This window comes from Phacochoerus africanus, chromosome 3, assembly GCF_016906955.1.
Source record: "Phacochoerus africanus isolate WHEZ1 chromosome 3, ROS_Pafr_v1, whole genome shotgun sequence".
Lineage (NCBI taxonomy): Eukaryota > Metazoa > Chordata > Mammalia > Artiodactyla > Suidae > Phacochoerus > Phacochoerus africanus.
Window position 1 is genome coordinate 176353052 of NC_062546.1, and position 26021 is coordinate 176379072.

Here is a 26021-nt window from a genome sequence, read left to right on the forward strand (position 1 = left end):
GGGGGCCGGGGAGAGCGAGGTGCAGAGCCGCGGGCAGGAGCGCCGAAGGCGTGGGTACCGTGGCGACCGGGGAGTGGGAGGCCGCCCACCTGGCGCTGGGGCCGCTTATCTGTGCGCTCGTTTTGGCGCGCGCGTCTTTTTGTGTGTGTTTCTTAAACGTGTGTGTTTGCCTGTTTTTAGTTTTAAGGGTGGCTAGTTAGCGGGTGTAGGAGAAAATTCGCTTCAAAGAATACGTGGTCACCCACCCGTCCTTGTATTAGCAAAGTGAGGTTCAAATTGGTGTAATCCGGCGCTCCGTGGCGGTAGAGTGGGAAACGTGACAAAGCCCTTCTCAACTAGAGCGCAAAAGCCGAGCGGGGAGCCCGGTGTAGACCGGAGGTCCAGGTCTTCCTTCCTCCCCGGACAGAAAGTTAGCGCCCCTGGCTTGGGGACACCCGTTCTCCAGGCGAAAGTTGCTGAGAGTGTGGCACCTGGCCGCAGGCCCTTGGGAAGCGCTCAGCTTGAAGTGAGCACCCAAGAATGTGACGGCGGCAGGGGCCGCATCCTTCTCTCCGAAAGATTTCTTTCTCTTCTCGGACCTGGACTCCCAGTCGCCGTGACCCCCCCGCCGCCGCACTCTCAGGAGAGGGCGATTTTCAGCTCTCCCTTCACGTTGGAATAAACCGGAGCGCTTTTCATCTCCGCAGACCAGGACTCTGCCAGGGGAAAGTTTCAGCTGGTGTGCGGTGGGACCCGAGCCTTGGCATTTTTTTAGAGCTTCCCTGTTGACTGCGCCCCGCGGCCACTGGTTAGAAGCTTGAGCCAGACCTAAACTACCCCCTCTCCTCGCATCCCGCAGGGGGCGTGCCCGCCTCTGTCCACATTTCCTTTTCCTTCCTGGAGGAGGGAGGCGTGGGTGGGGCCCTGGGACTGCAAAGTTGATTTGAACGGAACTTTGAAGGTCACTGGTGAAGGTCTTTTACTCTTTTTTTTTTTTCTTTAGCTTTGCTTCTTTATTATTAATTTTTTATGTGATTGAGTTTATTTTTGAGAGCAATGTTTTTTATTTTATAATGATTTTTATTTTTTCATTATAGCTGGCTTACAGTGTTTTGTCCATTTTCTACTGTACAGCAAGGTGACCCAGTCACACATACATGTATACATTCTATTTTTGAGGGCAATTTTAAGTTCACAGCAACGTTGGCAAGATTTCCCACACACTTTCTGTTCCATGCATAGCCTCCCTCATTATCAACATCTCCCGCTAGGATGGTACATTTGTTCCAACTGATGAACCTACACTGATACATCATTGTCACGCAAAGACCACAGTTTATGCATTAGAGTTCACTGTTGGCGTTATATACGTTGTGAGCGTGGACAAATGTAGAAGATGTGTATCCACCATTATAATATCATACAGAGTAGTTAGTTGTACTTCCTAAAAATCCTCTGTCCTCTACACATCAACTTTGGCAACCGCAGATTTTTTTTTTTTAAACTATCCATAGTTTTCCTTTTTCCAGAACGTCATATAGTTGGAATGGTACAGTACGTAGCCTTTTCAGATTGGCTCCCTTCACTTAGTGTGCGTTTGAGATTCCTCCATGTCTTTTTTTTATGGTTTGCTCTTTCTTTTTAGTGCTAAATGACAAACATTCCAGTGTAGTACAGTTTATCCATTTACCCACTAAGGGACATCCTGGTTGCTTCCAGGTTTTGGCAGTTATGAATAAAGCTGCTATAAACATTCCTGGGCTTTTCAGTGGACGTAAGTTTCTAGGTCCTTTGGGGAGATATCAAGGAGCATCATCATTGAGTCACCGTAAGAGTGTGTTTAGTTCTATAAGAAACTGCCAAACTGTTTCGAAGTGACTGTACTCTTTTGCAGTCCCACCAGAAATGAGAGTTCCTGTTGCTCACGTCCTTACCAGCATTTGATGTTGTCAGTGTTTTGAATTTTGGCCATTCTGATGGGCTTTTAGTGGTATCCTTGTTGTTCTAATTTGTAATTTCCTAGTGGCATGTGTTTAGTTCTATAAGAAACTGCCAAACTGTTTCGAAGTGACTGTACTCTTTTGCAATCCCACCAGAAACGAGAGTTCCTGTTGCTCACATCCTTACCAGCATTTGGTGGTGTCATCATTTTGAATTTTGGCCATTCTGATGGGCTTTTAGTGGTATCTCCTTGTCGTTTTAATCTGTAATTCCCTAGTGACATATGATGTGGAGCATGTTTTTTCCCCAGTTTTATTGAGATATAATTGACATATAATGTCGTATTAGTTTATGGTATACAACATTATTACCAGATATATGTAAATACTGCAAAATGATTACCATAGTAAATTTAGTTGACATCATCACCTCACTTAGTTTTTTCCCCCTGTGATGAGAATTTTTTTTTTTTTTTGGAAGTTCCTGGGCCAGGGATTGAATCCAGTCTGCATCTGGAACCTACAGTGAAGCTGCAGCAATGCTGGATGCTTTAACCCACTGCACTGGGCCAGGAGGAGATCCACCTGAGCCACTGTAGTCGGATTCTTTTTTTTTTTTTTCTTTATTAGGGCCGCATTGAGGCACATGGAAGTTCCCAGGCTAGGGGTCAAATCGGAGTTACAGCTGACAGCCTACGCCACACCCACAGCAATGCAGGATCCCAGCCGCACCTGCAACCTACACCACAGCTCACAGCAACGCTGGATCCCCCTCATGGATACTAGTTGGATTTGTTTCCTCTGTGCCACAATGGGAACTCCTGCTGTCAGATTCTTAACTCCGTGCACCACAGTGGAAACTCCCTTGTGAAGACAACTTTTAAGGTCTACTCTCCTAGTAAATTTCAAATATATAAAAGTACTGTTAACTACAGTTACCATTCTGAACATTACATCCTCAGAACTTATCCACAAAAAGAAGTGTGGATCACTTTTGATCACCTACACCCTCCCACCCTCTGCCTCTGACAACCACCCCCTGTTCTCTTTTTCTGTGAGTTCATTCTTTTTAGAGTCCACGTGAAAGTGAGATCATAGGGTATTTTGTCTGACTTACTTCAGTCAGCATAATGCCCTCAAAGTCATCCATGTTGTTGAAAATGACACAATTTCCTTTTTAATGACTTAATAATATTCCAGTGTGGTTGGTGTGTGTGTGTGCACATACACATCACATTTTCTTCATTCATTCACCAATGGATAAGCACTTAGGTTGCTTCCACATCCTGGCTATTGTGAGTAATGCTGCAGTGAACATAGGGGTGCTGATCTCTCTCTCAGACAGTGATTTCATTTGCTTTGTATACACATACACAGAAGTGAGATTGCTAGATCATATGGTAAATGTCCTATTTTTAATATTTTGAAGAACCAACATACTGTTTTCCATTCCCTCCAACAGTGCATAACTGTTTTCCTTTTCTCCACATCCTTGCCAACACTTGTTATCTCTTGTCTTTTTTTGGCCACACCTGCAGCATGTGGAAGTTCCCAGACCAGGGATTGAACCTACACCATAGCAGTGACCAGAGCCACTGCGATGACAAGGATGGATCCTTAACCGCAAGGGAACTCCTTTATCTCGTCCTTTTGATAACAGCCCTTTTAACAGGTGTAAGGTTATATCTCGTTGTGACTTTGATTTTCATTTCTGTGATGATTAGTGATGGTGAGCACTTTTTCATGTACCTATTTAGACCATTTTTAAATCTGATTGCATTCTTATTACATTTCAAGAGTTCTCGATATTTTGGATAACAGTCCTTTACTAGGTGTGTCCTTTGCAAATATTTCCTCCCACTCTGCTTTTTATTTTCTTAATTTCTTTCACAGAGCAGAAATGTTTAATTTTAATGAAGTTCAGCTTATCAGTTATTTCTTTCATGGCACATACCATTGGTATTGTACCTAAAACATTATTACTAGAGTTCCCGTCGTGGCGCAGGAGAAAGGAATCTGACTAGGAACCGTGAGGTTGCGGGTTTGATCCCTGCCCTCACTCACGTAGGTTAAGGATTCTGGCATTGCCATGAGCTGTGGTGTAGGTCACAGATACGGCTCAGATCTGCCGTTGCCGTGGCTGTGCCATAGGCTGGCAGCTACAGCTCCAATTTGACCCCTACCCTGGTAACCTGCATATGCCTCAGTGTGGCCCTAAAAAGCAAAAAAAAAAAAAAAAACCCACATTATTACTTTATTCATGTAAGTTTTCTCCTATGTTATCTTCTGTTTTGCATTTTAATGTAAGTCTGTGATCCATATCACGTTAATTTTTGTGAATGGTGTAGGTCTGTGTTTAGATTTATGGGGTTTTTTTTTTGTTTTTTGTATTTGTCTTTTTTTGTGCAACCTACACCACAGCTCATGGCAATGCTGGATCCTTAACCTGCTGAGCGAGGCCAGGGATCGAACCTGCAACCTCCTGGTTCCTAGTCAGATTTGTTTCTGCTGCACCATGACAGGAACTCCAGGGCTCCACCTTTATTTTTCTCCTTCAACATTATGATTCTTCCTTCCTCCCTCCCTTCCCTCCTTCCTTCCTTCCTACCTTGTCTTCTCTCCCTCTCCTTTTTTCTCTCCTGGTATCTCCTATCTTTCTCACCTCCTCTACTTCTGTGTTGCTTCTTTCTCTAAACTTTCCTTTTTCTTTTCCATTTTTTAAACCTCTCTTTTCCTTATTTTCTCTTTTCCTCTCTTTGTCCCTGCCCTTTGGGGAGCCATCCTAGGGCACAAGAAAAACTCTGTGCTTTGGAGCCAGAGGAACCATGAAAATGTAAATTCTGCCGCTGAGAACTTAATTTCTGTGACCTTGAGTAATTACAGTTGACCCTGGAACAGCGCAGGTTTGAACTGCCCTGGCCCACTTAGAGGCGGATTTTTTGCAATAGTAAAACTTTAGTACTTCATGACCAGCAGTTGGTTGAATCTGAGATTACAGGGGAACTGTGGACAGGCAGGGCGAGCTCTAAGTTATATGCAGATTTTTGACGGCACCGAGGATCAGTGCCCCTCACCCTCTTGTTGCTTAAGGGTCAACTGTACTGTTAACCGGCTTAATCCCAGGCTTCTCATCTGTAAAGCCTGGTGCCGAGAGTGTGGCCCTCCCCTTCCTTCTCCCCACTCTTCACGGTGTCTGCTGAAATCATACCTAGAACTTGCAAAACAAGACCTCCCCAACCTCTGCACTAGGACTGACAGAGGACATCTGCCTCGTATTTACTTACGGTTTATGTAGAAAGTTGTCATTTTCTTTTTCTCAACAGTATTAGACAAGAACATCCTTTAGCCCAACCACTATTCTAATTAGAATCGTTTGGCTCCGAACGCACCAAAAAAGAATATTTAGGAATATACAGCTCATATAGACACTCAGGGTCTACTCGTTTTGTGAACATTAAGGGCAACTCTGTTTTTATCAACGTAAACCTGAACAGCCAGTGGTTCCCTGTGAATACTTGCAGTTTATTTATTTATTTGTTTGTTTGTTTATTTTAGGGCTGCACCCACGGCATATGGAGGTTCCCAGGCTAGGGGTTGAATCGGAGCTGCAGCTGCCAGCCTACACCACAGCCACAGCCACTCCAGATCTGAGCTGCATCTGTGACCCACACCACTGCTCAAGGCAACACAGGGTCCTTAACCCGGTGAGTGGGGCCAGGGATCAAACCCGGGTCCTCATGGAAGTGAGACACAATAGGAACTCTGAAAATAAGTTTTTAATCCTAGAAAACAAGTTGGATATGTGGGAGACAGTATTATTTTCGATTCCCAGTCCGCATTCCTCAGGCCTGTCCTTGGTGTCTCTTCCCAAAAGAGGGAGGTCTTCCCACCCTGTTGAGGTCAGGCTTGGCCACATGACTTGTTTTGGCCAGTGGAATGTGGCTGGAAATGACACTTGCCACCTCCGAGCTGGAGCATGAGGTACCATTCAGGGCCCTGTCCTTGCTCCTTTTCCCGTTGCTTCAGACCCACAGGCCTCAGATGAGGGCGCTCCCTAACCCCATCCCCACGTGGAGCAGAACCACAGCTGACCTGTGAAATAGGGGAATCATGAGTGAGGAGCTTTTGTTGCGATCAGGGGTTGTTACTGCCGTGTAACTCGGTAGAAGGTAACAGAACACAGCTGTGAAAGAGGCGTTCCAAAACGAGCTCTTAGTGTGGACGGCTTCGTTTCAGTAAAGTCCATCCTTTTGGGAGCTCCACCTAGCTCATGATGATGCCTTGATTGCCTGCTCCTGTCACCCTCCCCTGTCAGCATCAATCTGAGCCTGCTGACTGCCTTTATCCAACTGTGATTCTAAAGCTTAAAGCCCATTTTCCTACTGACAGTCTTGTAGGAAATGTGCAAAAAGGTAGATTTTCTGAATTATCAGTAGTTCCAAAGTGCAGCTCAATTGTAATACAACAATCTATAGATCTATGTTCTTTTTCCTTTTTCTTTCTTTCTTTCCTTTTTTTTTTTTTTTTTTTTTTTTTTTTTTTTGCTTTTTAGGGCCATACCTGTGACATATGGAGGTTTCCAGGCTAGAAGTCCAATGGGAGCTACAGCTGCTGGCCTACACCACAGCCACAGCAATGCGGGATCCCTGACCCACATCCTCACGGATCCCAGTTGAGTTTGTTAAGCACTGAGCCATGACAGGAACTCCCTGTGTACTTTTTTCTTATAGCAAAGGGGACTGGGCTTGGCGTCCCCTGCAGCTCCATGGCTTCCCAAGTACCTTCAGTATTTTGGACCCTTCCTACCCACTTACCCCTTGGGAGCAGAATTTCGGGTGGGGTAGAATATAAGTAAGTTCACCAAGGGTCTTTTAGTCGGCAGGTTTTTACTGTTATCCCTGTGACTAAAATCGCCTTTCCCCAGTCATACGACACATCACCAGAAAATAGTGGTAGAAGGGCGCTTATTCTTTTGCCCCTCCTGGTTTCTGGAACTAGTCCACGGTTGATGTCACAGTAGATGCAGCCACCTTGGTACAGCATGATCCTGCCCTGGGCCAAGGTGGAGGGAGGGCCAACCTGGGCTGGGCAAGTAATTCTCTCTGCAGAATGTGAATTTGGGGTGGCTACGGAACCTCTCTTGTGTCATATTTATTAGCTCAGCATCTATTCCCCGTTTTGTTGGTAGCAGTCCCCCTTTGCCAAAGGTCAAGAGCCCAGCTTCTAGGGCCTGAGAGTCTGGATCAGATCTCAGCCCTGCAACTTGGCCGCAACCTGCTGTGAAACCTTGACTGAGATGCATTCACCTGTGCCTCCATTTCCCCATCTGTAAAAAGGGGATAATGGGCAGATTTAATTAGTAAACAAATAACGCTGAAGTTAAAATGAGTTGACTTATCTGAAGCACTTAAAACCATGCCCAGTAAACTGCATGCAGCATGTGCTCTTGCTGTTCTGTGTTTGGGGTGGGCTGTGGGTCTGACCACACCCTTGGCTCCATCCAGTCACGGGTGGTTCAAAAGTGGGCATGTGACCAAAGCTGGGGTTTCGCGCAGCCCATCCTGGCACTTGCTGGGACTCTCAGAGAACCAGGGGGTTGGGGAAAGAGAGAAGCCAGAGTCCCTGTTAGTCCTCTGGTCCCAAGAGGGCTGAGCCAGCGGAGTGGGGCAGGTGCCAGTGGAGGGAGAGGCTGCCTCTTGTGCCCTGTGACCACCTGGATCCAGCTGGCCAGGAATAGTTACTTGAGCGGTTAAATTCCCTAATTAGCTTAAGCCAGTTTGAGTTGCTTTTTTTTTTTTTCCTGTCCCTGGCAGAAGAAAAACAATCTTGCTACTTTCAGGCTGGGCTGGTTCCTTGATGTAAGGAGATGTAATGTTGTGCTGGTGCTGTGTGTGGAGAGGCCAGGCTTCCCCGTGGTTCTCCAGTGCTGAGCCTTTGCTGGCTGTTCCTGGGCTCCCAGGGCCTTTAGGATACCAGTGTAACCCGGTAATGAGTTGCCCTTTTTTTGCTTTAGCTGGTGTGTTTTCTGTTGTGTGCTTTTAGGAAACAATGTAAACAGAATATAAACATTCCATGGAGTCCTCATATATGATGACTTGCTACTGCATTTACAAAGAAGATCCAAAGAGATGGACTTGTGTTTGACAGACAGGAAGCCTCTCTCCACACTAACAGTCAGCAGATGACTTGGCTCCACACACACAGCTCGATAAATGACAAAAGCATGATCTCTGGCTGCAACCAGAGATCACAGATGAAAACATGGCCTTCCCCCCCCCCCCCCGTAACTCCCCACAACCTGGCCCCAGGAGTTATAGCCCCTGCCCAGTCCTAGGGGCACTTGCTCCCCAACTTATTTCACCAATGGCTTCTCCTTTTTGCCCTCATACAAGAGTCCCCTGTTATTTAAAAATTCAGGATTTTAAGAGTGATGCAGGCTTGCCTCTGCTCGTCCTCTGCCTACAGCCTGCCTGCTGCTCTCTGTACCCTAGGGACATGCTCGGTCTTCTCAGAGCGACTCTGGCCAACGCCAGGGCCAGGACGTCAGGGCATCAGTCTCTGCCTCTGGGCGCCCCCAGGCTGCTGCTGCAGCTTCTGAGGAAGCTGGCCTTCCTTTCTTCCTATACTCCTACTTAGCCCCTTTACTGTGATTTCAGGTTCCATGTACTCAAAAGCACCACTTCTGCACAAGCCCCGTACTTTGCTCAGCAGCATGGCGGGACTGTGGAAGAGTGTGGGGGGGGGGGGTGGAATCGCAGGGTGTAGACTCAAGTCCCAATTCCACAGGTCCCTAATCCCTGACCTTGGGCAAGTCAATACCACCCCTTGAGCTTTGGTTTTCTTGTCTGTAAATGGGGTTGATGACAACACCCATCGCACAGGGTTGCTGTGGTCACCAAAGGAGCTGATGTATGGAAAAGCTCATTGAACCCTGCAATGCATATTACTGAGTTATCTTGAGAGTGAAGAATTAAGAAAGCAGGCTTGGGAGCTCCTGTCGTGGTGCAGTGGTTAACGAATCTGACTAGGAACATGAGGTTGTGGGTTCGATCCCTGGCCTTGCTCAGTGGGTTAAGGATCTGGCGTTGCCGTGAGCTGTGGTGTAGATTGCAGACGTGGCTCGGATCTCGTATTGCTGTGGTTCGGGTCCTGCATTGCTGTGGCTCTGGTGTAGGCTGGCGGCTACAGCTCCGATTGGACCTCTAGCCTGGGAACCTCTATATGCCGCAGGAGCGGCTCAAGAAAAAGGCAAAAAGACCAAAAAAAAAAAAAGCAGGCTTGGAGTTGAAGGACTGGATTTTTACTCCTGGCCATGTCCTTTGCTAGGTGTATGACCTTGATCTTAGCAATTAGCATTTTTGTGCCTTATTTTCCTCATCTGCAAAATGGGCATCTTATCATAACCCTGCTGGCTGGATGGGAGGAGGAAGGTGGTTCACCCAGGCTTAGCGCTTTTACTCAATGCCTGCTGTTGCTCACTTCCTCTCTGTTGTCTGCTGCCCCAGCCTTTTCCTAGTTCACAGCACGTGCAACCTTCCTGCCTTCCAGTACCCATCTCTTTCGATCTCTTCTCTGTTCCTGTAATCCCAGGTGGTTCGGGTGACCAAGCTGTTTTCAAGCAGTGGCCCTGGTGGCGCACACGTGGGGAAGAAGCCTGTGGTTTCCCTCTTCTCGGCCTCAGCCCAACATCCTCCTCCTCCCAGGCTGCCTGCCGTGGCATTTGCCTCAGACCCAGGGACACCATGAAGGACTGATTTGCCGTCTTTTGGTTCATGCAAACCTTAGGATGCTTAATGTGTAGCAGCATTTCTTTTTTTATTATTATTATTTTTTTATTACTCAAATGAATTTATCACACCTGTAGTTGTATAATGATCATAACAATCCAGTTTCACAGGATTTCCATCCCATAACCCAAGCACATCCCCTGACCCCCTAAACTGTCTCCTCCGGAGACCATAAGTTTTTCAAGGTCTGTGAGTCAGCATCTGTTCTGCAAAGAAGTTCAGTCTGTCCTTTTTTCAGATTCCACATGTCAGTGAAAGCATTTGATGTCGTGTCTCATTGTATGGCTGACTTCATTTAGCATGATAGTTTCTAGGTCCATCCCTGTTGCTGAAAACGCTGGTATTTCGTTCATTTTAATAGCTGAGTAATATTCCATTGTGTATATGTACCATATCTTCTTGATGCACTCCTCTGTCGATGGACACTGAGGTTGTTTCCATGTCTTGGCTATTGTAAATAGTGCTGCAATGAACATTGGAGTACATGTGTCTTTGCGAGTCATGGTTCTCTCTGGATAGATGCCCAGGAGTGGGATTGCTGGATCAAATGGTAGCTCTATGTTTAGTTTTCTGAGGCATCTCCATACTGTTTTCCACAGTGGTTGCACCAATTTACAATCCCACCAACAGTGTACTAGGGTTCCTTTTTCTGCACACCCTCTCCAGCACTTCTTGTTTGTAGACTTTTGGATGATGGCCATTCTGGCTGGTGTAAGGTGGTCCCTCAGAGTGGTTTTGATTTGCATTTCCCTAATAATGAGTGATGTTGAACATCTTTTCATGTGTTTTTGGGCCATCTGTATGTCTTCTTTGGAGAACTGTCTGTTAAGATCTTCTGCCCATTTTTGGATGGGGTTGTTTGTTTTTTTGGTATGGAGCTGCAGAAGGTGTTTGTGAATTTTGGAGGTGAATCCCTTGTCAGTTGATTCACTTGCAAAGATTTTCTCCCATTCTGTGGGTTGTCTTTTTGTTTTGTTTAGGGTTTCCTTTGCTGTGCAGAAACTTTTCAGTTTGATTAGGTCCCATTTGTTTATTTTTGTTTTTATTGTCAATACTCTAAGAGGTGGCTCTGAGAAGATGTTGCTGTTGTTTACGTCAGAGAGTGTTTGGCCTCTGTTTTCCTCTAAGAGTTTGATAGTGTCTGGTCTTATATCTAGGTCTTTCATCCATTTGGAGTTTATTTTTGTGTATGGTGTTAGAGAGTGTCCTAATTTCATTCTTTTCCATGTGGCTGTCCAGTTTTCCCAGCACCACTTCTTGAACAAGCTGTCCTTTCTCCATTGTATATTCTTGCCCCCTTTGTCATAGATGAGTTGGCTGTGGGTGCGTGGGTTTAATTCTGGGCTTTCTATCCTGTTGCGCTGATCTATATTTCTGTCTTTGTGCCAGTACCATACAGTTTGGATGATTGTTGCTTTGTAGTATAGTCTGAAGTCCGGGAGCCTGATTCCTCCAGCTCCATTTTCCTTTTTCAGGATGTCTTTGGCTATTCTGGGTCTGTTGTGCTTCCAAACAAACTTTAAAATATTTTGTTTGAGTTCTGTGAAAAATGTCCTTGGTACTTTGATAGGGATTGCATTGAATCTGTAGATTGCCTTAGGTAGTATAGTCATTTTGATAATATTAACTCTTCCAATCCATGAGCATGGTATATCTTTCCATCTGTTTGTGTCATCTTTGATTTCTTTCTTCAGGGTCTAGCAGAGTTTCTTACTCGTTTCTCTCTGAACCCTTCTTTCCTCCTCTGAGATAAACCCCAGTGTCTCTAGACTGGCCTTTTGGTCTACTGTCTGCCAGCAACATCAGGACACATTGGGCAGCACTGCTGGTAGTTAAAACACTGCGTACAGGCATTCCCATCATGGCTCAGTGGTTAATGAACCCAGCTAGCATCCATGAGGACACAGGTTCGATCCCCACAGGCCTCACTCAGTGGGTTAAAGATCCAGTGTTTCGGTGAACTGTGGTATAGGTTGCAGACACAGCTGGGATCTCACGTTACTGTGGCTGTTGTGTAGGCCTGTGGCTACAGCTCCAATTGGACCCCTAGCCTGGGAACCTCCACATGCTGCCCTAAAAAAGACAAAAAGACAAACCAAACCAAACCAAAACAAAACACTGCATATGGTTCAGCCAGCTGCCTGAGGGTTGTCTCCCTGTCTGGCCCATCAATTGCCATCCCATGGGTCAGTGTCCTGCCACATGACCACTCTGCCACCCTTCCCTTCACAAAGTCCACTTTTTTTTTTTTTTTTTGTCCTTTGTCTTTTTAGGGCCGCACCCACAGCATATGGAGGTTCCCAGGCTAGGGGTCTAATCAGAGCTATAGCTGCCAGCCTATGCCACATCCGTAGCAACGCCAGATCCAAGCTGCATCTGTGACCTATGCCACAGCTCATGGCAACGCTGGATCCTTAACCCACTGAGCAAGGCCAGGGATCGAACCTGCAACCTCATGGTTCCTGGTAGGATTCGTTTCCACTGCGCCACGATGGGAACTCTTCCACAAAGTCCACTTTTAAAAAGATCACTCTGGAAGAAAAAAAAAAAAAAAAAAAGGAGTGGTGGAGTCCTTTTGTGGCTCAGCAAGTTAAGGATCTAGTATTGTCACTGCAGCAGCTTATATTAATCCCTGACCCCAAGAACTTCCACATGCTGCAGGCATGGCCAAAAAAAAAGATCAATCTACTTGCACACCTTCTTTTTAGCCGTGCATTTCATTGATTCTCCATTGCCTACAAATTCATTGCATCAAATTCAAAGACATAATTCTTTTTTTTCATAGGTCTTGTTCCAAAAATATTTAAGGTAGTATTTTATTTAATTTTTTAAGGTTCTCAATGATCTCATGACAAAACTAGACCTGCATAATTGTCTCAGAACCTGGACCAAGTATTAGCTTCATGTGTTCAGGTCATCCATTCATTTGCTGACCAGGTCTCTAGGGTCACCTGCTCTGTGCCTGGCACAGCAGTGACGCAGTCATCAAGGCCTCACTCTCAGGACCTTGGATTCAGCTGGGGCTCCAGCCCATGAAGTCAGTGATTTTGTTTCCTAGAGCTGCTGTAATAAAGCACACAAACTGAGTGGCTTATGAAAACAGAAATGTAGGAGTCCCTGTCGTGGTGCAGAGGAAACGGATCCAACTAGGAACCATGTCATTGCAGGTTCGATCCCTGGCCTCGAGCAGTGGGTTAAGGATCCAGTGTGGCTGTGGTGTAGGCTGGCAGCAACAGCTCTGATTTGACCTCTAGCCTGGGAACCTCAATATGCCATGAGTACGGCCCTAAAAAAACCCAAAACAAACAAACAAACAAAACTCCCCAGAATGTATTCTCTCACAGTTCTGGAGGCAAGGAGTTAGAAAACAAGGTGTCGGCAGGCAGGGCTGTCCTCCCACCAAAGGTTCTCGGGAAGGTGCCTCTTCCAGTTTCTGGGCCTCAGCCTTCCTTGGCTTGTGGCAGTGGACGTAACCCAGTCTCTGCCTCTGCCTTCACATGGCAGTCTTCTCCCCATGTGTCTGTGTCTCCAGATCTCCCACTCTTTATAAGGATACAGTCATGGGGTTTAGGGTCCATCCTAATGGAGCTTGACTTCTCTGCTTGATGACCTTGTTTTGCAAAGACCTTGTTTTCAAATAAGGTCATGTTCATAGGCACCCGGTATTAGGACTTCAGCTTACCTTTTGAGGGAACACCACTCAATCCACAACAAAGCAGCAAGGACAACAAATGAAGACAAAAATGTCAGGAAAATACCTTTTTTAAAAACTCTGAACTTGGGAGTTCCTGTTGTGGCTGAGCAGAAACGAATCTGGCTAGTATCCATGAGGATGCAGGTTTGATCCTTGGCCTTGCTCAGTGGGTTAAGGATCCGGCGTTGCCATGAGCTGTGGTGTAGGTTGCAGACGTGGCTTGGATCCCATGTGGCTGTGCCTGAGGCGTAGGCCAGTGGCTACAGCTCTGTTGGACTCCTAGCCTGGAAACCTCCTTATGCTGCAGGTGCAGCCCTAAAAAAGACAATAATTAATTAATTAATTAAAAACTCTGAACTTGCTTAAAATTCACAATTTTATAGTAGAAACTAGTATAGGGCAGTGTTTGGGAGCATGGGCCGCTAAATCACAGCATCTGACTTTAAATCCTGGAAAGATCAATTTCTTCCCTTTTGTAGAAGTAGAACCATAGTAATGCCTACATCACTGGATGGTTGGGACGCAGTGGTGGTGGTAAGTGAGCATGTCAGTTGAACATGCCAAACATGACATGATAAACTTGTCAGTCACCATGTGTAACACCTACACAGAAATCTCTTATTAAGACCTCTCTATTATTAACTCAATAGCAGTATTTCACCATTTATTCTGGTTTACTGCTTCTTAATTTATCATTTGGGATCTTAATTTTTCAAAAAGATAGGATATTTTAAACAAATGAATTGTTATCAAACCTTAAATCAAGCATTACTGTATACAGGGGCGAGCCTTGGCTGTCATTTTGTAAATGGGCTACTCTGCTGGTAGAACTTACCTCTGTTGTTAACGGGTGTTATGAATATCAAGTTATTCAGACACTGAATTCCATTGCAGTGAACATTCTGCTCAGATGGCCTACCCTCTATGTGGGGGTAAAATAGACTATATAATCAAGCAATTGTGCCAATGTATAGCCACTGCAGTGAACTGGAAGACAGTGCCTACTTGATTTTATTTAAACTGAAATTTATCATAATGACAGCAGCATGAGACAACATACTAAGCCGTCAGCCAAGTTCAAGAGCGATCTATTTACCTAAATAAATAAATAGATGGAGTTCCCATTGTGGCTCAGTGGTTTAAGCACCCGATGGAGTTTCCGTGAGGATGCCAGTTCAATCCCTGGCCTTGCTCAGTCGGTGGGTTAAGGATGTGGCATTGCTGCAAGCTGCGTCATAGGTCACAGATGTGGCTCAGATCATTGCTGTGGCTGTGACGTATGCTGGCAGCTGCAGCTCTGATTCAGTCCTAGTCTGAGAACTTCCATATGCTGAAGGTACAGCCATAAAAAGAAAAAATATCTGTTTACACAATATGCAGGTAAAATGGGTTTTGCTACCAGGGAATTTCACCTATAGTGATTTTTTTCATTAACATAGGCCAAGGTATGGACTTCCTGTAGTGGCACAGCAGAAACGAGTCCAACTTGTATATATGATGGTATGGGTTTGATCCCTGGCCTTGCTCAGTGGGTTGGGGATCCAGCATTTCCATGAGCTCTGGTATAGGTCACAGAGGAGCCTCAGATCCCACATTGCTGTGGCTGTGGTGTAGGCTGGCAGCTGCAGCTCCGATTTGACCCCTAGCCTGGGAACTTCCATGTGCCTTGAGTTCAACCCTAAAAAGCAAAAAAAAAAAACAAACAAAAAAACCCCAAACAAAAACAAAAACAAAAAGACCATGGACCAAGGTAAATTGATTCAACTATTACTCTCCAAAATGTAGAAGCCTTCACTGATTGAATGTTGTGGGAAGAGCAAATTGGACGCATTTTCCTACTATTCTTTTTTTTTTTTTTGTCTTTTGTTGTTGTTGTTGTTGCTATTTCTTGGGCCGCTCCCGCGGCATATGGTTCCCAGGCTAGGGGTCTAATCGGAGCTGTAGCTGCCAGCCTACGCCAGAGCCATAGCAACGAGGGATCGGAGCCGCGTCTGCAACCTACACCACAGCTCACGGCAACGCCGGATCGTTAACCCACTGAGCAAGGGCAGGGATCGAACCTGCAACCTCATGGTTCCTAGTCAGATTCGTTAACCACTGCGCCACGACAGGAACTCCAGATGTAAACATTTTAAAAAGGTAGTTTTTAAACTGAGACTCTTTTTTTCTTTTTTCTTTTTTTCCTTTTCAGCCAGATTCACAGCATATGGATGTTCCTGTGCCAGGGACTGAATCCAAGCCACAGCTGTACCTATGCTGCAGCTGCAGCAACACCAGATCCTTAACCCACTGCACCAGACCAGGGATTGAACCCGCACCACCTCAGAGACAGTATCAGATCCTTAACCCACTGCACTATACACAGCAGGAAGTCCTAAAATGAGACTTTTAATTGCTATACAGTAGAATTTAAACCGAGACTGAAAATACATTTCCTTGAATTTCTAACCCAGTGGCAGTTCTCAAACTTTTTAGTCTCAGGATCCTTTATACTTTTTAAAATTATTGAAGACTCCCCAAGCACTTTTCATATGTTTTGTGGATTATAGCTATTAATATTTGTCATATTAAGATTTTTAAGTTTTAAGAACTCGAAACTGGAGTTCCCTGGTGGCTCAGCAGATTAAGGATCTGGTGTTGTACTGCTGTGGTTCAGGTTTGATCCTTGGCCCAGAAACTTCCCCAGGCCATGAGTGTGGCCAAAAAATAAAAAATATTAAAACTTAAACTAGTTGTTAATTCATTTTAAAGTCACAACCACACCTCCATTATGTGTTACTATAAGTAATGACATCATCATATGTAAGGAGCCTCTGGAAAACCCCAAAATACATTCTTGAGCGAAAGAGTGAAAAAGGTGAATGACATCTTAGTATCATTATGAAAATAGTTTTGATCTCATGGATCCCCTTAACAGTCTCAGGGAAATGACACAACTGAACTTATTGACAAAACAGAAATAGACTCAGACTTAGAAAACAAACTTAGGCGTACCAAAGAACAAGGGGGGAAGAGGAAAAATTAGGAGTTTGGGGTTAACATATATATACTACTATATATAAAATAGATAAACAACAAAGACACAGATAAATAACATAGGACACTATACTTGATATAATCTGTAAAAAGAGTTATTAAGGGGAAAGAATCTGAAAAAGAATGTATATATGTATATATAACTAAATCACTTTGCTGTACACCTGAAACTAACACAACATTCTAAATCAAGTGTACTTCAATTTTTTACTTCAATTTTTTAAAAAAGTCTCAGAGTTCCCCTGAAGCTCCTTTGAGAACCATTTGTCAGAGTCCCTGCTGGCTTAGTGGTTAAGGATCCAGCCTTTTCACTGCTGTAGCCTGGGGTGCTTCTGTGGCATGAGTTTGATCCCTGGCCCAAGAACTTCTACATGCCCTGGACATGGCCAAAAAAAAAAAAAGAACCAGAGTTTCCATCGTGGCACAGTGGAAACAAATCTGACTAGCATCCATGAGGAAGCAGGTTTGATCCCTGGCCTTGCTCAATGGGTTAAGGATCTGGCATTGCTGTGAGCTGTGGTGTAGGTTGCAGACGTAGCTCCAACCTGGCATGGCTGTGGCTGTGGCTGTGGCTGTGGCATCGGCTGGTAGCTACAGCTCTGATTCGATCCCTAGCCTGAGAACCTCCATATGCTGTGGGTACAGCCCTAAAAGGATAAAAAGTGAAAAAAAAAAAAAAGAGAGAGGAGAACCATTTGTCTAAACAGTTCTACAGACTTCATAGTAAAACTGTCTTCTATGTCTAAACTGCTGTTATTTAGGGAATAAGTAACAAGGATCCTTGCAAAACTCTGGGTTTTTCACACCAAATGTAAATATATAATTGATAAGTTATCTATTTTCTTGTCACCTTTAACATGGAAGCAGCATAGGCAATACAGAGTTTGGGTTTCAAGGGGACCCTGGAGGCTGGTGCCCTGGGTTCCAATCCCAGCTCCACCACTGAGCTATGAGGCCTTGGGTGAGGGGTGAGGGGGTTGCTCACATGGCCTCTCTCAGCCTCCGTGTCTGACCTGTAAAGGAGCAGCTGTTACTGCTTCGAGGCTTGCTGTGAGGACTAACTGAAATAATCACACAAAGGAACTCCTTTCCCAGCCCCTTTTCAGGGGGCTTGGGCTGTGTGCCAGGGTCTGGCCGCGAGGATGAGGCCAGAGCGCCCTGCCTGAGAGCCTTCTTTTGCCCATCCTCACGCCCCCAGAGGTGGACAAACCGGAGGAGCTGGGTCCCTGAGCCACTGGACTGCAACGTGAGCAAGACCTAAGTCTTCGTCGCATTAAGCCACGGAGATGTGGAGTTTATTCACAAAGGCAGCGTAGCCTGAGCCATTCTCATTAATACATAAGGGAGCCCATTTGAAGGAGTGGAAGGACAGGGCTCTAGGGGGTGACATTTCAATGAAAATTTAATGGACTAGAAGCTTAAAGGATAGAAGGAAACTGCTACCTAAAGAGACATGGGAGGCTTTCCACGCAGGGGGGTTGAGGATACAAAAGCCCCCAGGCAGGAGGGAGAAGCTGTCCATAGGCCAGCCGTGAGCAAGGGGGAGGGATCAGGCGAAAAGCCTAAAGAGTAGTCGGACCGAAACTGAAGCCTCGATGAACCCAAACTCAGCTGACAGCTTACACCCTGCAGGAGAGGTGTTCCTGCATCGCCCCTGCCTGCCTAGCTCCTCTGGGTGAGTCACAGAGCCCTGGGTGGCTCCAGGGGGTGAGGCTGCCTGCCCTGGATGCGAACACAGCCAGAGAGTTACAGTCTTAAGGATACTGGAGAAGCCTAAGGAGCAAAGCTCACGTTGGTGCCACAAAAAGATACCCACGCGTGGGGTCCTGGCCTGACCATGTTCTCCACCATCTTTCAAGAGCCCCTCTGGCTCCTCCAAGTTTGCACAGCCCCTCACTGCAGAGAAAAGCACTGCACCGAGGAACGGGCAGCGTCAACAGCAGTATTTGGATTTTTCATGTTGCGGATGAAGTCACGTGTGTTCGTAGCTGCGGCCGAGCGTGATGTTCTCGTTCAGCGACACAATAGGAGAGGCAGCGTGGGGAGACGTTTCCAGTCTTGTGGTCTGAATGGGCTTTGGCATCACAGCTGAGGTTTCTAGAGAACTGCCGAGCACATACTTGCTGAATGAATGAATGAATGAATGAATGTTACGATTCATAACCGTCACGCAAAACCATGCACCACGTCACTGCAAGCCTGTTTAAGAGCAAATTCCACTTATTAGGCCCCTTTGAGGTAACGATGCTGAAGGGTTCGAGGGCTTAATCAACCTGAGATCCGAAGGTGTGGCCCATGTTTAGGCAAGGAGTTATTGGAGTTCTCGTTGTGGCACAGTAGAAATGAATCCCACTAGGAACCATGAGGTTGCAGGTTCGATCCCTGGCCTCACTCAGTGGGTTAAGGATCCGGCGTTGCAGTGAGCTGTGATGTAGGTCACAGACGAGGCTTGGATCCTGTGTGGCTGTGGCTGTGGTGTAGGCCTGCAGCTGCAGCTCCAATTCAATCCCTAGCCTAGGAACCTCCATATGCCTCAGGTGTAGCCCTAAAAAGCAAAACAAAAAAAAGGAAGTTATTGACTTGTGTGTGTGTGTGTGTGTGTGTGTGTGTGTGTGTGTGTGTGTGTGAGATTACAAGAAAAGGGATGGAGTCATTTGCCTCTTCATACTGGAGATATTAATTTATGTGTAACTGGTATAAAAGTGGATACGCTTTAAGTCAGATCAAAAGATATCATCAAATGGAGAATTGGGAGTTCCTGCTGTGGCACAGTCTCTGCAGCGCTGGGACACATGTTCAATCCCTAGCCTGGCACAGTGGGTTAAAGATCCTGTGGCATAGGTCACCATGGCAGCTCAGATCTTATCTCGGGCCCAGGAACTCTATATGCCATGGGGCAGCCAAAAACAGAAAAGAAGAAGAATCGTACATTGTCAAATGAAAATGGTTAGCTTGCAGTTCCAAAGTACTTTATTAGCGTACATCAGTGCCCCTCCTCAGATGACCCAGGGGCATTTGGAGTTCAGGTCTTGCTGCAGGGGAGTAAGGATGTTTTCCCAGTGGGCTGATGGCAGTGGAATCACATGCATGCGTGACAGGGAGGATACAGGCAGCTGTCCCCAACTGACAGCCGGCAGACAGCCTTGGCCTACAGTTGTGTTTTGTTTGTCCCACACCAAGTGGACTCTCAAGGTGTTTTGTTTATTTGTTTAATTTTGTTGTCAACATTAAAAGTAGGGAGATGTGGGAGTTCCCGTTGTGGCGCAGTGGTTAACGATTCCGACTAGGAACCATGAGGTTGAGGGTTCGGTCCCTGCCCTTGCTCAGTGGGTTAAGGATCCAGCATTGCCGTGACCTGTGGTGTAGGTCGCAGACGCGGCTCGGATCCTGTGTTGCTGTGGCTCTGGCTTAGGCTGGGGGCTACAGCTCCGATTCGACCCCTAGCCTGGGAACCTCCATTTGCTGTGGGAGCGGCCCAAAGAAATAGCAAAAAAAAAAAAAAAGACATAAAAGTAGGGAGATGTCAGATTGAAACCAAAATCTCTAGCTTTCTGTGAAAAATTGGAAATGATCTGGCTAGAGTGGGCCTAAATGCCCACACGAACGCTGAGCTGGCTCCTCCGGCTCTGGACAGTACGTGCTATCTTCATTTTGCCGCAGTCCCCGCCACTCCTCACTGCCTTTCCCATAGCCAGCCACTGGATGAGTTCCCTGACATGTGGTTGGAATCTTTGAGGGGGTCCCCATTGAAGAGCATCTCTTTTTTTCTTTGGAAATAAAGCAGTGAATAAAGTTGAAGGCAAAAATATCCTCTTTATTTACCGAGAGAGAAGAGGCTGGAAGGTGTGGATTATACCAGTAGGCAAAACCAAGCTGGCTTTCGCAGCTGGGCTACAGGTGATACAGGAGGAAGGCAGGACTCGCGGGTGATTCTCACGGCACAGCGAGTGCAGGCTCTGTGCGCAGGCCTGCTCCCAGAAGGGTAAAGGACAGAACTGAGCCACATCTCAGGGGTTAGCTCTTCCCGGAGCAGGGAGGCCTGGGGTGACCGTGTGGGAGCTCTCACAGGGGAGGGAGCCCTCCTAGCTTACCTGGCCCTTGGGGCCCTGCGGCCGACAGAGGCTGGAGCATGATTTCTGCAAGACCCAAGCCAGGAACACCCCTTCTCCTCCCGAGGTTGTGGGGATTTCTTCACAGGGCTTTAGCACGCAGTGGTAAATATGGTATCATTCAGCAAAGATGCAAACAGCCTGTTTAGAAAGAAGGAAGCAGAACCCCCTGTCTACTGGGATCAGCAAGAAGGAATCAACTGGATCCAACTGGAATCAAATCACTTGGAATGGAAAGCAGTGAAAATGAAGGCAAAAGAAAAAGACAACTGAAAGGGAATCCAAGATGTTCTGATGAGAGAAGTGCTAAATTCAGAAATATGAAAGTGAGCCCAAGTGCAAACTGGGCCCAGCAGAGACGGAGGCCAGTGGCTGAGGGAGAGTCATCGTGCCTGGTGAGCAGCAGGTGCCCTGCAGAGTGCAGGCATTGCTCACCTTACTGCTCTTCACTTTCCTGTGCTTCACAGATAATTGTGCTTTTTACGAATTGATGGTTTATGGCAGCTCTGCATCGAGCAAGTCTATCAGCAGCATTTTTGCAACAGCATTTGCTCACTTCATGTCTCAGTGTCACATTTTGGTAATTCTTGCAATATTTCCTACTCTTTCATTATTATATTTGGGGTGTCTGTTTTTGTTTTGCTTTTTAGGGCTGCAAAATTCCCAGGCTAGGAGTTGAATTGGAGCTGCAGCCGCTGGCTTATGTGGGATCTGAGCCTCATCTGTGAGCTATACCACAGCTCATGGCACCACCAGGTCAAGCCTCATGGATACTAGTCAGGTTCTTTACTACTGAGCCACAATAAGAACGCCTTAATTATTATTTTTGTCATGGTGATCTGTGATCAGTGATCTTTGATATTCCTTTTTTTTTTTTGTCTTTTTGTCTTTTCTAGGGCCACAATCATGCCATATGGAGGTTCCCCGGCCAGGGGTCCAATTGGAGCTGTTGCTGCCAACCTATGCCAGAGCCACAGCAATGCGGGATCCAAGCCACATCTGCCATGTACACCACAACTCACGGCAACGCCGGATCATTAACCCACTGAGCAAGGCTAGGGACTGAACCCGAAACCTCATGGCTCCTAGTCAGATTCATTAACCACTGCGCCACGACGGGAACTCCTGATATTACTATTATAATTATTTGGGGGCACTGTGAACCTTGGCCATAAAAGACCGCGAACTTAAACCGTAAATATTATGTATGCGCTGACTACTGGACTGAGCAGCCATGTGCCCATCTTCCTCCCTCTTCTGGGGCCTCCCTATTCCCCGAGACAACGGTATTGACATTAGGCTAATTAATAACCCTATGACGGCCTTTGGTGTTCAAGAGACAGGAAGGGTCGCCGTCTCTCACTTGAAATCCAAAGCTAGAAATGATCAAGCGTGGTGAGGAAGGCATGTCGAAAGCTGAGATAAGCTGAAAAGCTAGGCCTCTTGTGACAAACAGTCAAGTTGTGAATGCAAAGGAAAAGTTCCTGAAGAAAATTAAAAGTGCTTCTCTAGTGAGCACAAGAATGATAAGAAAGGGAAATGGGCGAGTTCCCTTCGTGGCTCCGCAGTTAATGAACCTGACTAGGATCCATGAGGATGCGGGTTTGATCCCTGGCTTGGAAACGAACCTGACTAGGAATCAGGAGGGTTCAATCCCTGGCCTTGCTCAGTGGGTTAAGGATCTGCTGTGGCTGTGAGCTGTGGTGTAGGTCGCAGATGAGGCTTGGATCCCACATTGCCGTGGCTGTGGTGTTGGCCAGTGGCTACAGCAATGATTTGATCCCTAGTCGTATGCTGCAGGTGTGGCCCTAAAATGCAAAAAGAAAAGAAAAGAAAGCAAAACAGTCTTATTGCTGATACAAAGAAAGTTTGAGTCGTCTGGATGGAAGATCACACCAGCCACAATGTTCCCTCAAGCCAAAGCCTAATCCAGAGTAAGGGCTGACTGTCTTCAATTCTATGAAGGTGAGGAATTCCGTTCTGTGAGATGAGGAAGCTGGCAGAGATTGGTTCATGCGGTTTAAGGAGAAAAGCCATCTCCATAACATGAAAGCACACAGTGAAGCAGCAAGTGCTGATGTAGAAGCTGCAGCACGTTATTTAGAAGATCTAGCTCAGATCATTAATGAAGATAGTAAATGAATACTTACTAAACAGCAGATTTTGGGGGTCTAGGAAATAGCCTTATATTGGAAGAAGATGCCATCCAGAAGAAGTTTCATAGCTAGAGAGAAGTCAGTGCATTCTAGAGGGGAATTGTTTGTGAAAGGAAGAGTAAATCAATGAGGCACACTTCACTGTTGTCTTATTGTAAGAAATTTATCACAGCCACCCCAATCTGCAGCAGCTGATCAGTCGGCAGCCATCAACAGCAAGGCAAGACCCTCCACAGGCAAAAAGCTTATGACTTGCTGAAGGCTCAAATGATGGTTAGCCTTTTTTTTTTAGCAGTAACATATTGTTAAATTAAGGTAGTGCATTGATTTTTTTTTAGACATAATGCTAGTGCACATTAATAGACTACAGTACAATGTAAACATACATTTTCTATGCACTGAGAAACCAAAAACGTCGTGTGATTTGCTTTATTGCAGTACAGGCATACCTCAGAGATAGTACAGGTTCAGTTCCAGACCCCTGCAATAAAGCAAATATGAATAATATACTATGTATGTACTCTTTAGATGGGAAGACCGAAGCCCAGAGGGATTCCACTGGCTTTGAAATCCTCCCCCCTCCCTCCCTGTCCTTTAGGCCAAGTGTTTGTGGTTTCCCTGAGAGCAGGTGGCCAGGGGCAGCTCCCTCAGAAAACCACAGTCCAGAGTCAGGACCCTGGCTTGAGATGGGGGAGCTCCCGCCTACCTATCCCTGCCTGTCCCTGGTTGGCCTCTCCCTGCTGATAGATTGGTTACGTATCATATGAGGTGCTGTGACCCAGCCTTTCCCATCCTCTGGCTGGTCCACTCCCCTCCCCAGAGGACATGGGCAAAGGCACATGGAACTGACCCCGCACATACCGCTTTTGACAGGAGAGCTGCAGGCTAGAGCATTCCCTGAGGGGCTTCCTCGACTCCAGACAAACCTCACCCACACCTGCCCAGAGGCATATTCACCCGCAGTTCTCCAAGAGATCAGCCCCAAGAGATCAGCTGTTGAACAGTCTTTAATCAGGAATGTTTTTGGAAGGAACATATGGAGAATCAAAAGGGGGCTAAATATAAACCTGTATTTACAGAACTGAATAAGGAGCAGAGAGAAGCTGAACAGAAGGAGCTGGATGGAGCAGCTCTTTCCTAGAACAGGTTTTTTTGGTGGGTGTGGGTGTGTGTTTTGCTGTAGGTGTGAATTTCAAGAACCCTTGAGTTACCTATAATTTAAAAAAGAAAAAAAAAAACCAAAACAGCTTATGAGGCCAAAAATAATTTTGATGCCAGTCACATTATGGAAGTACCTGAGGCTATTTGCACTAACTTTCATCAGAAGGAAACCCACGTGTTTGCGTTTTATAGACTTAGAAAACAGAGACTTAAAATAGAAGTTTCAAATTTAAGACTTTTTAAGTAGTTAAGGCAATTCTAGGGAAAATGTTCTACATCATTAATCCTGAAAGAAAAAAGAGGCAAACTTGCAAGTTAGGGCAAAACAAGCATGAGAGAAATTCCCATGGTCTAAAAAAGGTGAAGAAAGACTAAACATTTACTGAGCAAAAACCACATGCAGAAGGATTCTCTCATTTAATTTTCATGATATTGTAAGCTAAGGGGATGATTATTCTCTCTTACTAAAAGAAAAATCTCAGGAGTTCCCGTCGTGGCGCAGTGGTTAACGAATCCGACTAGGAACCATGAGGTTGCGGGTTCGATCCCTGCCCTTGCTCAGTGGGTTAGTGATCCGGCGTTGCCGTGAGCTGTGGTGTAGGTCGCAGACGCGGCTCGGATCCTGCGTTGCTGTGGCTCTGGCGTAAGCTGGCAGCTACAGTTCCGATTGGACGCCTAGACTGGGAACCTCCATATGCCTCGGGAGCGGCCCAAGAAATGGTAAAAAGACAAAAAAAAAAAAAAAGAAGAAGAAGAAGAAAAATCTCAGAGTTCACCTCGCGGCTCAGTGGAAACTAATTTAACTTACTAGCATCCACGAGGTCGTAGGTTCAATCCCTGGTGTTGCTCAATGAGTTAAGCATCCGGCGTTGCCGTGAGCTGTGGTGTAGGTCACAGACGTGGCTTGAATCTGGTGTTGCTGTGGCTGTGGTGTGGGCTGGCTGCTACAGCTCTGATTCAACCCCTAGCCTGGGAACCTCCATATGCCACGGGTGCAGCCCAAAAAAGACAAAAAGAAAAGAAAAATCTCAATGTTAAAAGTCACACTCTAGTAGGAGTTCCCACTGTGGTGCAACAGGATCAGCTGCATCTCTGCAGCTCCAGGACACAGGTTCCATCCTTGGCCCAGCAGAGTGGGTTAAAGGATCCAGCATTGCCACAGCTGCAGTGTAGTTCACAACTGTGGCTCAGATCTGATCCCTGGCCTGGGAACTCCATATGCCTCAAGGTGTCCAAAAAAGAAAAAACAAAACAAAACAAAAAAGATTGCACTCTAGCGTATGGCAAGCTTGGGTTCCAGACCTAGTTCAAATCCAGCTGTCTGGTTCCAAAGCCCCTAGGTCTTTCAAATACCGCGTCCTTCACACTGCACCCCCACCAAAAGTTTTCAACTAAACTCTATTGGAAGATTTTCCTCTTTCTTTAGGGAAAGTTATTTCCATGAAAGCTCTTGGTGGTCATTTTTACTACAAAGAAATTCCCTCATTTATTTGCATATTGTTTCCTTTACTATTCATTTGAATTTTTACATTATTTTGCATGTATATTTCTCTGCACTGAGACCTTGTGTGTTTATACAGCATGATATTATATAAATATTTTACTCAGTTGGATCACTGTGACGCAAAATCTAACAGCAAATACTATTTTGTGTGTGTGTGTGTCTTTTGAAGGCCGCACCCGCGGATATGGAAGTTCCTAGGCTAGGGGTCAAACCTGAGCTATAGCCTCTGCTTATGTGATAGCTACAGCAACGCCAGCTCTGAGCTGCATCTGTAACCTATGCCACAGCTCATAGCAATGCCGATCCTTAACCCACTGAGCGAGGCTAGGGATCGAACCCAAGTCGTCATGGATACTAGTCAGGCTCGTTAACCACTGAGCCAGCATGGGAGCTCCTAGGCTCCCACTCTTGCTTTCCTTTACTCAGACATCTTGGCAACCTTTGAATAAGTAGATTAGCTGCCAGTTGCAGGGCAGCAGACAATGAGGAGAGTGGGAACAACAGCCAGTACTGTCACCTTTCTGGATTTGGCCCTCACAAAAAGTTTGCATCAGAGGACACTGAGCAGCTTACAGAAAAGAAATAGCACCGAGCAAGAAGGAACAGAACTGCTGGTTCTATACATCTTTCTTTCTTTCTTTCTTTCTTTCTTTCT

The 26021-nt window shown here is 45.9% G+C and overlaps 1 long non-coding RNA gene across 1 annotated transcript in view; it reads left to right on the forward strand.

Annotated features, from left to right (window-relative positions):
* The window catches only part of LOC125123489 (uncharacterized), a 78897-nt gene that overhangs the window by 588 nt on the left and 52288 nt on the right, over positions 1 to 26021 (forward strand). The gene's annotated exons all lie outside the window — the stretch shown is intronic.